The following is an 11330-nucleotide window of genomic DNA, read 5'->3' as shown; positions in this document are numbered from 1 at the left end:
TAGGAAAACGAAAAAACATAAAATTATGTTACACACACAGACCCGTAGCAAGAGGAGGAATTTGAGGTGCCTACGCCCAGGGCGCAATTCCTGGGAGGGCACGAAAACGAAATATTTGCAATTTAATTGTTACTTATAAGTTCTAACTTATTACAAAAATAATATGATGTATTTATATATTAATATACCTATTTACTTATATAACTTATAAATATTATTATGTTATACCTATGTACCTACTTATAACTTGAATGAATATTTATAATTTAATACGTTATTGATTTAAATAAAATTAACAAACGCTTACATAGCTAAAAAGAAAAATCATTATTTATATTGCGTTTATAAAAAATATTATGATTTTTTCATAAATTAAAATACTTAAGGACGCATTTTGAAGTTTCACCCCAAGCGCAATATTTAGTTGCTACAGCCCTGTACACACATTACGCAATAATACCTTGATCTAACTTCATTTAACTTAATTTAATTTATTTATGTATTTAATATAGAATACAGTTTACAGGAGATTTTTTTCTTAAACAGCAGAATATTTTCTACTGAAAAGTTATCAATATCAATAGGTAAATTTAAAAATTTTCACATATTAGGTATATTTAACACCAAATGTATTCTTAAATATTATATATAGATATTTTGTCTAAATATGAATATTATTGTGTATAATTTTTACTTGTAAATAATTGCTATACAAATATGCGCATGTGTAATATATAAAACATCAATCAAACACAACTTCCTACAATCATAATAATTAAAAATTGATTTTAAAATATTAGCATATACGGTGAACACATTTCTAAAATCCTAGCCGAATAGTTATTAATGGAATTTCACGATTAGAATACCCGCAATATGTTAAAGCATAAGGTCTATATGTAAATACATATATGAATTGCACTGCAAACGCGTAACATACCTAATCAGTGTATATAGTAACACGATAATGCATAATCTTTGTGACTATGTTATAAAAATAGCATTCTAGCATACACAGTTATGTTTATATAAGGTGTCTTAAGCGTCAAATAAAAAAAAAAATGTAAATAAATCATAAAAGTTTTATAATCATGTAACTGATTTTATAATTGTCTCTTCATTTTTTTTTTTTTTTTTTGAGTATAGGACTCTATTAACCAACTAAAACACATATTTACTATTATTTTATAGGTATAATTATTATTTTCAGATGTACATGAGAATGTGGATCAATCGCGTTAGTGACTTTTCTATATAATTTCGAGCTTGGCACAAATATATAAATATTTTATCTACCAAGTGTAAATTCAACGTCATGCTTATGACGTTTCGTGTTGACGATAATCTATAATATTATTCGTCACCGCTTTGTATGGTATTTATGTCATGTTTTTGTTGTAAGTATAACCACATTTTTCTGTCTAAAATCACAAATTTAATATTAAAATAATACACTTTATTTTTGTGTGTAGGCATAATTTAAACATATAAATATCGTTCTTGATACTTATTAGCTATATATAGTTAAAACGAAATATGTAATTTTAAATTTAAGAATAAACCCGTAATTTTTTATCGGAATTAAAATTCAGTAACAGATTTTAATAGAACACTACCTACAACACAAACATTTTAAGGGTATTGGTTTTTAATCAGAAATTTCACAACATTTAACTATAAAAATAAACAATCGATATCACAGATTAATAAGCATAAATTATGTCTATCCATACTCATACATTTGTATTTGTATTTTATTTGATTGAAAACTAAAACTATTTAAGTAGGATTTTAACTTATATGTGTTACCAACGAATAAAAATAAAAGTTTTTATATTTTATATACTAATTTACCAAATTACTCGTGTTTAATTAATCATATTTTCAAAACAAATAATATTTGAATTTCAAAATCTTTGTACAATGTTGATCATAAAGTTTAAAATAAAACGTTTTGAGTAAATCATTGTGTCTGTAACTTAACCATGTATCCACACTAGTTGAATTAGTGAACTTCTATTCCCAAAAATAATTAATTAAATATTTATTTTCAAATATAAAATATGAAAGTACTTAAACTAAAATATAATATTCGAATAAGAGAATACACAAATATAATGATTCACAAACACTATTCACAGGAAATACAATAAAAGCTGACAGATAGAATATTAGATTTCCAACTGCGTAGTAAATCAAACATTATAGGCGTACGAAACTAAAATAATAAATTTGTAAATACAAATTGCTGAACTTGTAAGTATATTAACGCTTGCTCAATGAAATATCAAGAAATACCGCATGTGTATTTAAAAAAAGGACTGTTCCGCACAATTCATCAACGCCTATTTCCTTCCCACTCTTAGACTTCTCGATTTACAATTGTATTCATTTTTTAGAGATAGGTCATATTTGATTTCAAATAGTCCGTCAATCACGAAACGAAACATTATAGACTTTAAAGTGTCATTTCTTATTATTAAATATAATACATTTCATCAAGCAAGTGCTGCTTTTTTATATTTTTTTAAATAATATTTCTTGTTTTATGACTTGAAAAATTAATGTAGGTAATATAGTTTTTCTAATTCCTCATCCTATGTTAGCGCATTATAGTTAAAATGTAATCATTTAACACAAATCAAAAGAATTGTTTTTCACAATACACTACCTTGTACTACCATTTTCCAACGTATTTTTTTTTTCAAATATATTTTGATATTCATTATCTTGCTGTGGTTAAGTTAGGTTATGCATTACTAAGATAATAATTTTTAAGCAATGAACATTCAATCAAATGAAAAAAAAACGAATAAAAATAGGTACTTATTATTTATATTCAAATCATATGATGGTTCCAAAATAACAATCCCAAGGTCCTAATGCTTAAATAATACAGCGATATTTATTGTATAGTTATTATTAACGTTAAATTATTCATTGGTGATATGTTCCATAGTCCATTCATATTTTCACATCACTTGAGGTAATTTTAATGATTTATATAACAAGTATTTATGAAATGTAAATAAACCCGACTGAATAATAATTAGACAAACTAAACGCATGATTTAAATGTATTCTTACAAGCACTTTATTCGTTATTATTATTGTTTTATATTACTCATGTGGGTTTTATAAATTTTTAAAAGAAAATAGTAAAAAAAATACAAAATCTAATATTTGAGGTGATCATATACAATATTACTTTTGTAACTGAAAAATATTTCACAGTAAATTTTATTTGCAAGTAACACCACACGCTTAAACGTATTTACTGATTAACAAAAAATTAATTATTAAATAATTTAAACGTTTCTATATTTTAATTCATAATTTAATTAGTAGACCCCGAACAGTTGGTATTTCTTATTAAAATCAACAAAGTATTAGATAATTACACTTAGGTACGTGATGTATACCTTCTGCAGTTAATAAAAAAATAATTAAACTAATCTTACGAATTTCTGAATTTTTTTATCGGATTTTTAAAAATAAAAACACCGATTAGCAATATAATAAAATAAAATATCAATATTAAAATATTGTCATTCATGTACTCGTATATAGTAGAGCCATAGAATATTGTTATAATAATTGTACCAACAGATAAACGAGTGGTTATATTGCTCTTCGACACCTATACCTATACCCCCCCCTGATAATTTCCAGACCTCAAATGTTTAAATTTCGATCAATTTGAATTTTCTTAATTTTTTAAAGTCGAATAAAGGAAAAATTTATAAATTTTATTAATTTTAAAAATTATATTTTATAAAAACTAATAAGACTCGGGTACGATAATATTGGCGTTTTTGACTGTGCAAGTTGAAATACATTGTACACTTCACAGGCTAATGCCTATTGATCCTTGATGCGCGAATGGGACCGTCTTTTAGTATGTGGTGAATAGTCTGAGAGGGATTTCCGCAATTACAGTTTGGTAGATCTGCATTTTTCATTTACAAAGCAACTCTTTACAGCGCCCGTGTTTAGTGCGTAATCGGTTAATACGATCCAGTCCCTTCGAGGAGTTTAATATCTCGCTACGGGGCTAAGTAAATTGAGTCCGCGATATTTTGTGTACATTTTGAAAGCGGTAAATTGAGTCCCGGGAAAAAAAGATATTAGATAAGTTGGGTCCCGAGGAAAAAAAGGTAGTAGATAAATTGAGTTCCAACTACTAACTATACTACAACGCCATAGTCGTTTTACAAATAACAATCCTCACTGTTTCTATCGGTTATCGATTCCATTGTGATCAAATAATTTCGCAACGACGTAATTTTGATTATGTCTAATTAAGATACGTATATAGGCATATACATTCATTAGCTTGTCGTACATCGTATGTTAGTTATCAGTTAATACCAATATTGATGATAGTTCTCATAGCGTGCATTGCGTACTATACGTCAATTTGAGTTTGTTAAATTCGTATCTTTTAAGTTTTTACCGAAAATGTAATAAAAAACACTATAATATTAAAATTGACTTATAATAAAAATTATTAGGTATTTAAAAAAAAATTGTTTACCTTGGACTTAACCTATTACCTTTCTTTTCCCGAGGCACAACTTACCTACTGCCTTTATTTTCTCGGGACCCAATTTACCAATAAAAGGTTATTTAGAATCCAATTTACCAACTCCCCTCGCTACTGAGTTACCTAGTATTTTTAGAAGGTTATGGTATATTATATATATTATATAATATTATCTACCTATGTATTATATTAATGATAAAAGTAGTGATAAATTAGCATGATTAATATATCATACTTTTATCAATTGTAATTCTCAACGATAATTATCATGATGATATTCACAAAATACCTTACTAGTTATTTTATATAGTGGCAACCCTAAAAAGATTGTTGGCGATCCTCAGTTAGAGAATTGCTGCTATGCAACATAGACTGACAGAGATACCTATTCAAAATGTTTCAATCCAAATCCACCGTCTTTCCAAAACATTTTGGCGGATCCCATACACAAATTACCAATATCCCTGAAGTTTCTCTCCTTCCCTTTGAATGTTGAACTTCCATATACCTTTAAAAAAATTACAAATTAATCATACAAATTGTAATTCCATCAAGGGCGTACCCAAGGGGGGGGGAGTTCAGGTTCGGACTCCCTTCATTAAAATTTCTACATACTCAACGATTTAATAGTAAATAGTATAATAATAGTTTATAGAGTATTTTAATTTCTCATTAACTTCAATATACAAAGTAACCATCCCAAATTGTAATGATAAACATGACAGATTTAAAGCTAACCATCAGAGCTCGGATTCAAATAAACTTGAAAGTGATAATAAATCATTCTAAAAATAGTGGCGTATCTACAGTTAGGATATTTTTAAACCGAAGTTTGTAAATACATGGTTCTATAATAGTTCTTTATCAATACTCATGGTTCTGTTTCATATCTTAAACATATTGATAGAAGGCGAGGGAAAAAATAAAAATAAATTGACAATCAAGACTTTCGAAATCATAGTTTAATCATTAAATTTTGTTATAACATAGAAAAAATTATTATTCCGATGAGAAATATAAACAGATAATAATAAAATTACCTATTTCACATATTATCGTCTAAATCAAGACGTAGAGTTGCATCATAATTTAAACATTTCACGTACATCGATCAGGAAAAACAAACTATGAAGACATTGAGACCGTACGTTTTTTTGTCGTTTTGCTTCTTAGACATAGAGGATATAATGGGAGTACACACAGACTGAGATAATATGGATTATAATATTTGATGATTGTAATGGTATTCCCAGGACAGTCGTGTCAGTTATATTATTAATATTATATTTGTGTACATTGTGAATAGGACGATATATCATTGAATTCCGAAAACGATTCTGGACGAAGGTTGAATATAATACATTTAACACTATAATTTAAGCTATAACTCAAATGTAAAAACACAATAAAGATATTGTAAAATGTAAATGCTAGAACCTACTGAAATTTCTAGTCTCACAACACAAAATTATGTACATCATATTATACCATATAATTTTTTACCAAAAAACCCCGTGAAATATTAAAGACATAATTAGATATAAGGTTCCAACGGGTAGGAATGTGATTTTCGTTTTAATTCAATAAATTGCAATTGTATTAATTATTTTAGGCTAAATTTTTCAAATATCTTTACGCAGAACATGTGAAACAATAACGTGCAAATGAAATTATATCCGACCACTTTTTTATTCGATTCGAGAATATAAAAACACTATTCACATGAGCTGAAATCATAGGTAATAAATAATTATTGTTTTCGTGTACGTTTTATTTCCGTTGAAACCAGTATAATGGAATTTAATATTGTTTAACAGCAAATCATTTCTAAATTCTAAATGTATAAGTACGTTAAATATCATTAAACGCCTTCGTAATCCGTAGGTGTACACACACCACGACTGCCGGCACAATGACCTACGTATATCTTGAACGAGGATACGCGTCGTACATCACCTTAATATAATGTCCTAGCGTACCACATGCGCGCACGTGAATAAAATTATGTGTGAGAAAAAAATAATGCCTAATAGTTTATCATAGATAATACACCAGTACACCACCATTAAGGTGGGTATCGACTACGCGCGGCTGCCTCGCGCACCATGTTCGTCCGCGGCAAACCTGACATTTGCCGCGAGAGCCATAATTAGGTACTATACTTTTAAAGAGCGCGGCAGCCTCGCGCGGCAAGTGATCCAGCTGTTCGCCGAGCGATCACAAGACCCGTTCAGTGGTCCATGATCAACCATGGATGTATCACGTGCCCGTGCTGCTGCCGCTTTCATCGTGATACATCACATTATTAAAAAAAAAGCCTAAACGAAAAGGGTGGGCTTAAAGGGTGGTCATTTCCTTCTTTAATTCAGCGACAGGTAAGTTCATTAGTAAACTTATTTCATTCCACAAACCTTCCCTTAATCTTTTACTGTGGTAATGTGGAGATTTACTATTCCACAAAAAATCTTTAGCGCCGTACAAACGTAATAAAACAAGACACTTTTCATTGTCCATGATGTTGCCTGAATTAAGAGAAAATATTGTTTAATAATAATTAAAAGAAAATATTTTATTAGTTAGGTTATTTTACTAAAAAAGGATAAAGTAAAAAGAAAATAATTGTTTATATGATAGAGATTTGGACTTTAACTCTCGAGATTTGTGTGCATATGTGTGAATTATATAAATGAGAGTTTTTTCGGGGGGAGGGGGGGGGAATAAATGCTGTCCCGTTTTCTTATTTTTTTAATATGATCACCCTATTAGTGAGCAAGATAGAACTATGGAGATAAGCTGATATGCCAGTTAAATTTGCAAAGAAAATACGACATTTTGAATTCATATTACAGCCATTTTGCAGTACCAAGTTTAATCGATGCGCTAAACAATGTGTAAATATTGCATTGGGTGCAACATTTTTTACTTTAGTTTGTAATTCTGTCAAATTTCCTGCCATAACACTTGCACCATCATAACATTGGCCAACTAACTTTTTCCCAATGTCAAATTCATTTAAAACAGAAGTTATTAAGTTAAACAATCCTTCAGCTGTATGATCATCACTAACATTATGGAAAACAAGAAAACGTTCAACTAGTTCCGAATTTTTATTAACAAACCTTAATATGATAGAACAGTTTTTAGTAGAGTTTTTTGAATTATATCAATAGTGTAATCTATTTGAACTGAATAAAACATGCATTGTTTAATTTCTTGTTTGATATAACTCAGTGGTTCCCAACCTTATTTATTCTACGCCCCCTTTGTAGATTTTCAAAAATCTCGCGCCCCCCCCCCCACCTATAAATTGAAAAAATTATAATTTTTTTGTTTACTTTACATTTTACAAATAAACTATATAATATTCGGAAAGACTACTTTTTTATTGATGATAGTAATTATAAAATATAAATAATTGTAAATAATATAGTATTATAGTGGAATTATAAATTGACGTGAGTAATTATTATAATAAATTAGTAAAAAATATAAATAATAGAATGTATAATAAAATTAATATTTAATGTGAAGGCTGACAACACTTTTCTTTGGACAATTTTTTAAAGTTCGGCTCGATGTTTGATAAAGAACACCTCAAGTTAGATTCGACATCCAAGCGATTTCTATGTTTGGTTTTTATAATGGCCAAGGTGATGAATCCAGATTCACATAAATAAGTCGATGAAAATTGTACAAGGAGTTTATAAGGCTTCATTTGAAATTTCAGAATAAATGGGTTAATATTTTACCCAAAACTCTTTCAAAGAGCTGCCACTGTTAATTAAAATCAATTTTTGTGCGTGAATCTTTCTTCAGCTCGATTGCCTGTTCTTGAAATGTATCCGGCAATGTGTCTACGTTAGAACTGAATGGACAACTTATTACCGATATTTCCAACTTTCGTTAGAAAAATCCGGAAAATATCGCATGAATTCATCAATCAAACAGTCAAGATGTTAATACTTTTCAATCCAACAAGACAAATAGATTCTTCCTCATCAGAGATAAGTTCGTTCAATCGACGGAAAGACGAAAAATTAGGAGTCTCTTTGTTTACTCGGCGTTTCCACAGCTGTATCTTTTCTAGAAATGAGTTTATAGAATTTTTGGCGGTTATAATATTCGTATTCCTCCCTTGTAATTTGAGATTTAGGTTATTAATAGTTTCAAAAATATCCACTAGGTACGCAAAGTAGAATGTGAAGGTTTCATCGGTAAAATTCTCACGAAGATTGTTTTTTCCTAATTGTAAAAGCATAATTTCCACTTCAGATTTTAATTCGTACAAACGTTCAAACATATTTCCTTTTGATAACCAACGAACCTCTGTATGGAATAATAAAACAGAATGTTCCGCGGACAGCTCTGAACAAAGAATCTTAAAAAGACGCGAGTTAAGTGCACTGCTTTTGATGGTGTTAACAACTTTTATACATACTTCAAGTACATTTTTAAGTTCAGATGGTAGCGTTTTTGCAGCTAAAGCTTGTCGGTGTATTAAACAATAAGAACCGATTATTGACGGGTTTTTATTTTTTACTAGGCTTACAAAACCCGATCTTAACCCTAGCATTGCAGGAGCACCATCTGTACAGACACCTACAACATTTTTCCAAGACAAACCATTCTGATCAAAAAATATGTCAATGACAGACAAAACGTCGCTGCCTTTTGAGGTGAAATTTAAAGCCTGGGAAAATAGAAGTTCTTCTGCGATGGACTGTTAATTTATAAAACGGCAGTAAACTAATAGCTGGCAACAATTAGTCACATCAGTTAATTCATCACATTGGATTGCAAAGAATGTTTTAATTTATGAATCAACTGATTTTTAATGTCTAAAGCTAATTCATCTATACGTCGTTTCACTGTATTATCTGAAAAAGATATTTGAGCTATTTTCCTTTTGCTTTCTTCACTAAGTACTATTTCAACAGCTTTAAGTATGCTAGGTTTAATTTATGTTTCGCCCAAGGTATGGGATTTCTTTTGCTGAGCCACCATGAAGGCGATGTGATATGAAGCTTCAACATTTTTTTCATTATTTTGTTAAAACTCTCCGGTGTGGTCAATTTTCATTTTACTTAAAGAATTTTTTTTAGCAAAAAAAAACTCTAGGTTTTCCTTTTAGCATCGGATGAGCTGTGGTTATATGTCGTTCTAGTCGACTAGGTCGGAGGGCATCGTTACTTAATACAACGTGACAAATAACACACTGAGGCTTTTGGACACCATCTTTTTCAATAAACGTAAAACCAAATTTCACATAATCATCGATATACGTTCTTATTTTCGGAGGAGCCATTACTTTGATATATGTACACTCACGACGCCTACGTACTACGACACTGACGTGCACTGAGCAACTGCAAAATAAAACTAAATCACGTCTAAACCTTAGATCATATACAATGGATGGAGTCATACAAATAATTTGTGAAGCCAACATAACAGTAGGACCACAGTGATATGCGCATGCGCGTGGCATCTTATCATTAATTTTTGGCGCAAATATTAATTAATTGATTATTGAACAAGATAACGATTAACTATAAAGTATAAGTGTTTGTTAAGTTTCAAATTGCATTATTATAATAATATAATTAATTATATTGTATTTGCTACTTCAAAATGATGATCAATAACAATGTTTCGTAAATTTAGAATTAGTGATGCCTAAATTCAATTTTAAGCCGAAAAAGAGATTGACATTTGATAAGCATGCGCAGATGTCACCGGTCCTATAGTTATGTTGACTTCAACTCATTCTATAGGTGTGATATGCGATGATTCTATCCATTGTATATGATCTAATATCTAAACTAATCTAATAGTTTTTCCTCCTGGCTTTCTCTTATCGTACTGATTAATTTACGGACGATGTGGCATGGTGCACTATGGCTAAACACTTGTAATCTTTATCGATTACTTTATCGACTTTAACGACCCTATAATCTATAACGACAACCAGTCTTTATTAATTTTTCATTTCTTCTCTTCATTTTAAATATAATAAAATTTGATAAATAAAAATTTTACTTTGTGATGACTGCTTGCGCCTCCCCAGCGATGTGTATACGCCCCCCAAGGGGAGCGCGCCCCCCTAGGTTGGGAGTCACTGATATAACTGAATATGTATTAAGAAATACATGTAATTAAGTCATTCTGAATTGTTTTTGATAAACCAGAAAACTTATTTTGAATACTTTTGTAGTGGTTTTTTATTTCTAATAAACACCTACTAAAAAGCATATCGAATAATTCTTTAAAATTCCCTTTATTTAAAGTGCTGCTACTTTCGTCATGGTCACGGAGTGCTAATTCTTGTTTAGCCAATAATAAAATAATTTCAATAAGGTACCTACTCCATGAATAATCTGTTCAGTTTCACATTTTCATTATAATGCTTTTTAAATAACTTTCCATGTTTACTAAGAGCATTAAACATAGTTACAGAATGTTTTTTCTAAGTTTTTTAAGTTAAAATGATAGTGAATATGCTCCTTAAGCAAATGAAAAAACTTTTTTTTTCTTTTCAAATTTTCAAGGGAGGCGGTGCCTCCACAGGAAAACCGCCACTGTTATTAGTAACTGAGAAAGAAGTAGAGAGAAGAACATAAGAGAAGTATCAATCGGATCTTCAATACACGAGATATTATTATTATATTAAAATTGTTCGTACCTATTTCATGTTTAATGTTTTTCATACAACATTTTCCGTCCTAGGCAGCTGCGTATTTTGCTACCACGTTGGCCTTGACCTCTACGCACAAGGCACATACTC

Source organism: Sipha flava, unplaced genomic scaffold (assembly GCF_003268045.1).
Source record: "Sipha flava isolate LNK unplaced genomic scaffold, YSA_version1 115_pilon_pilon, whole genome shotgun sequence".
NCBI lineage: Eukaryota > Metazoa > Arthropoda > Insecta > Hemiptera > Aphididae > Sipha > Sipha flava.
Note: the sequence above shows the minus strand (reverse complement) of the source record.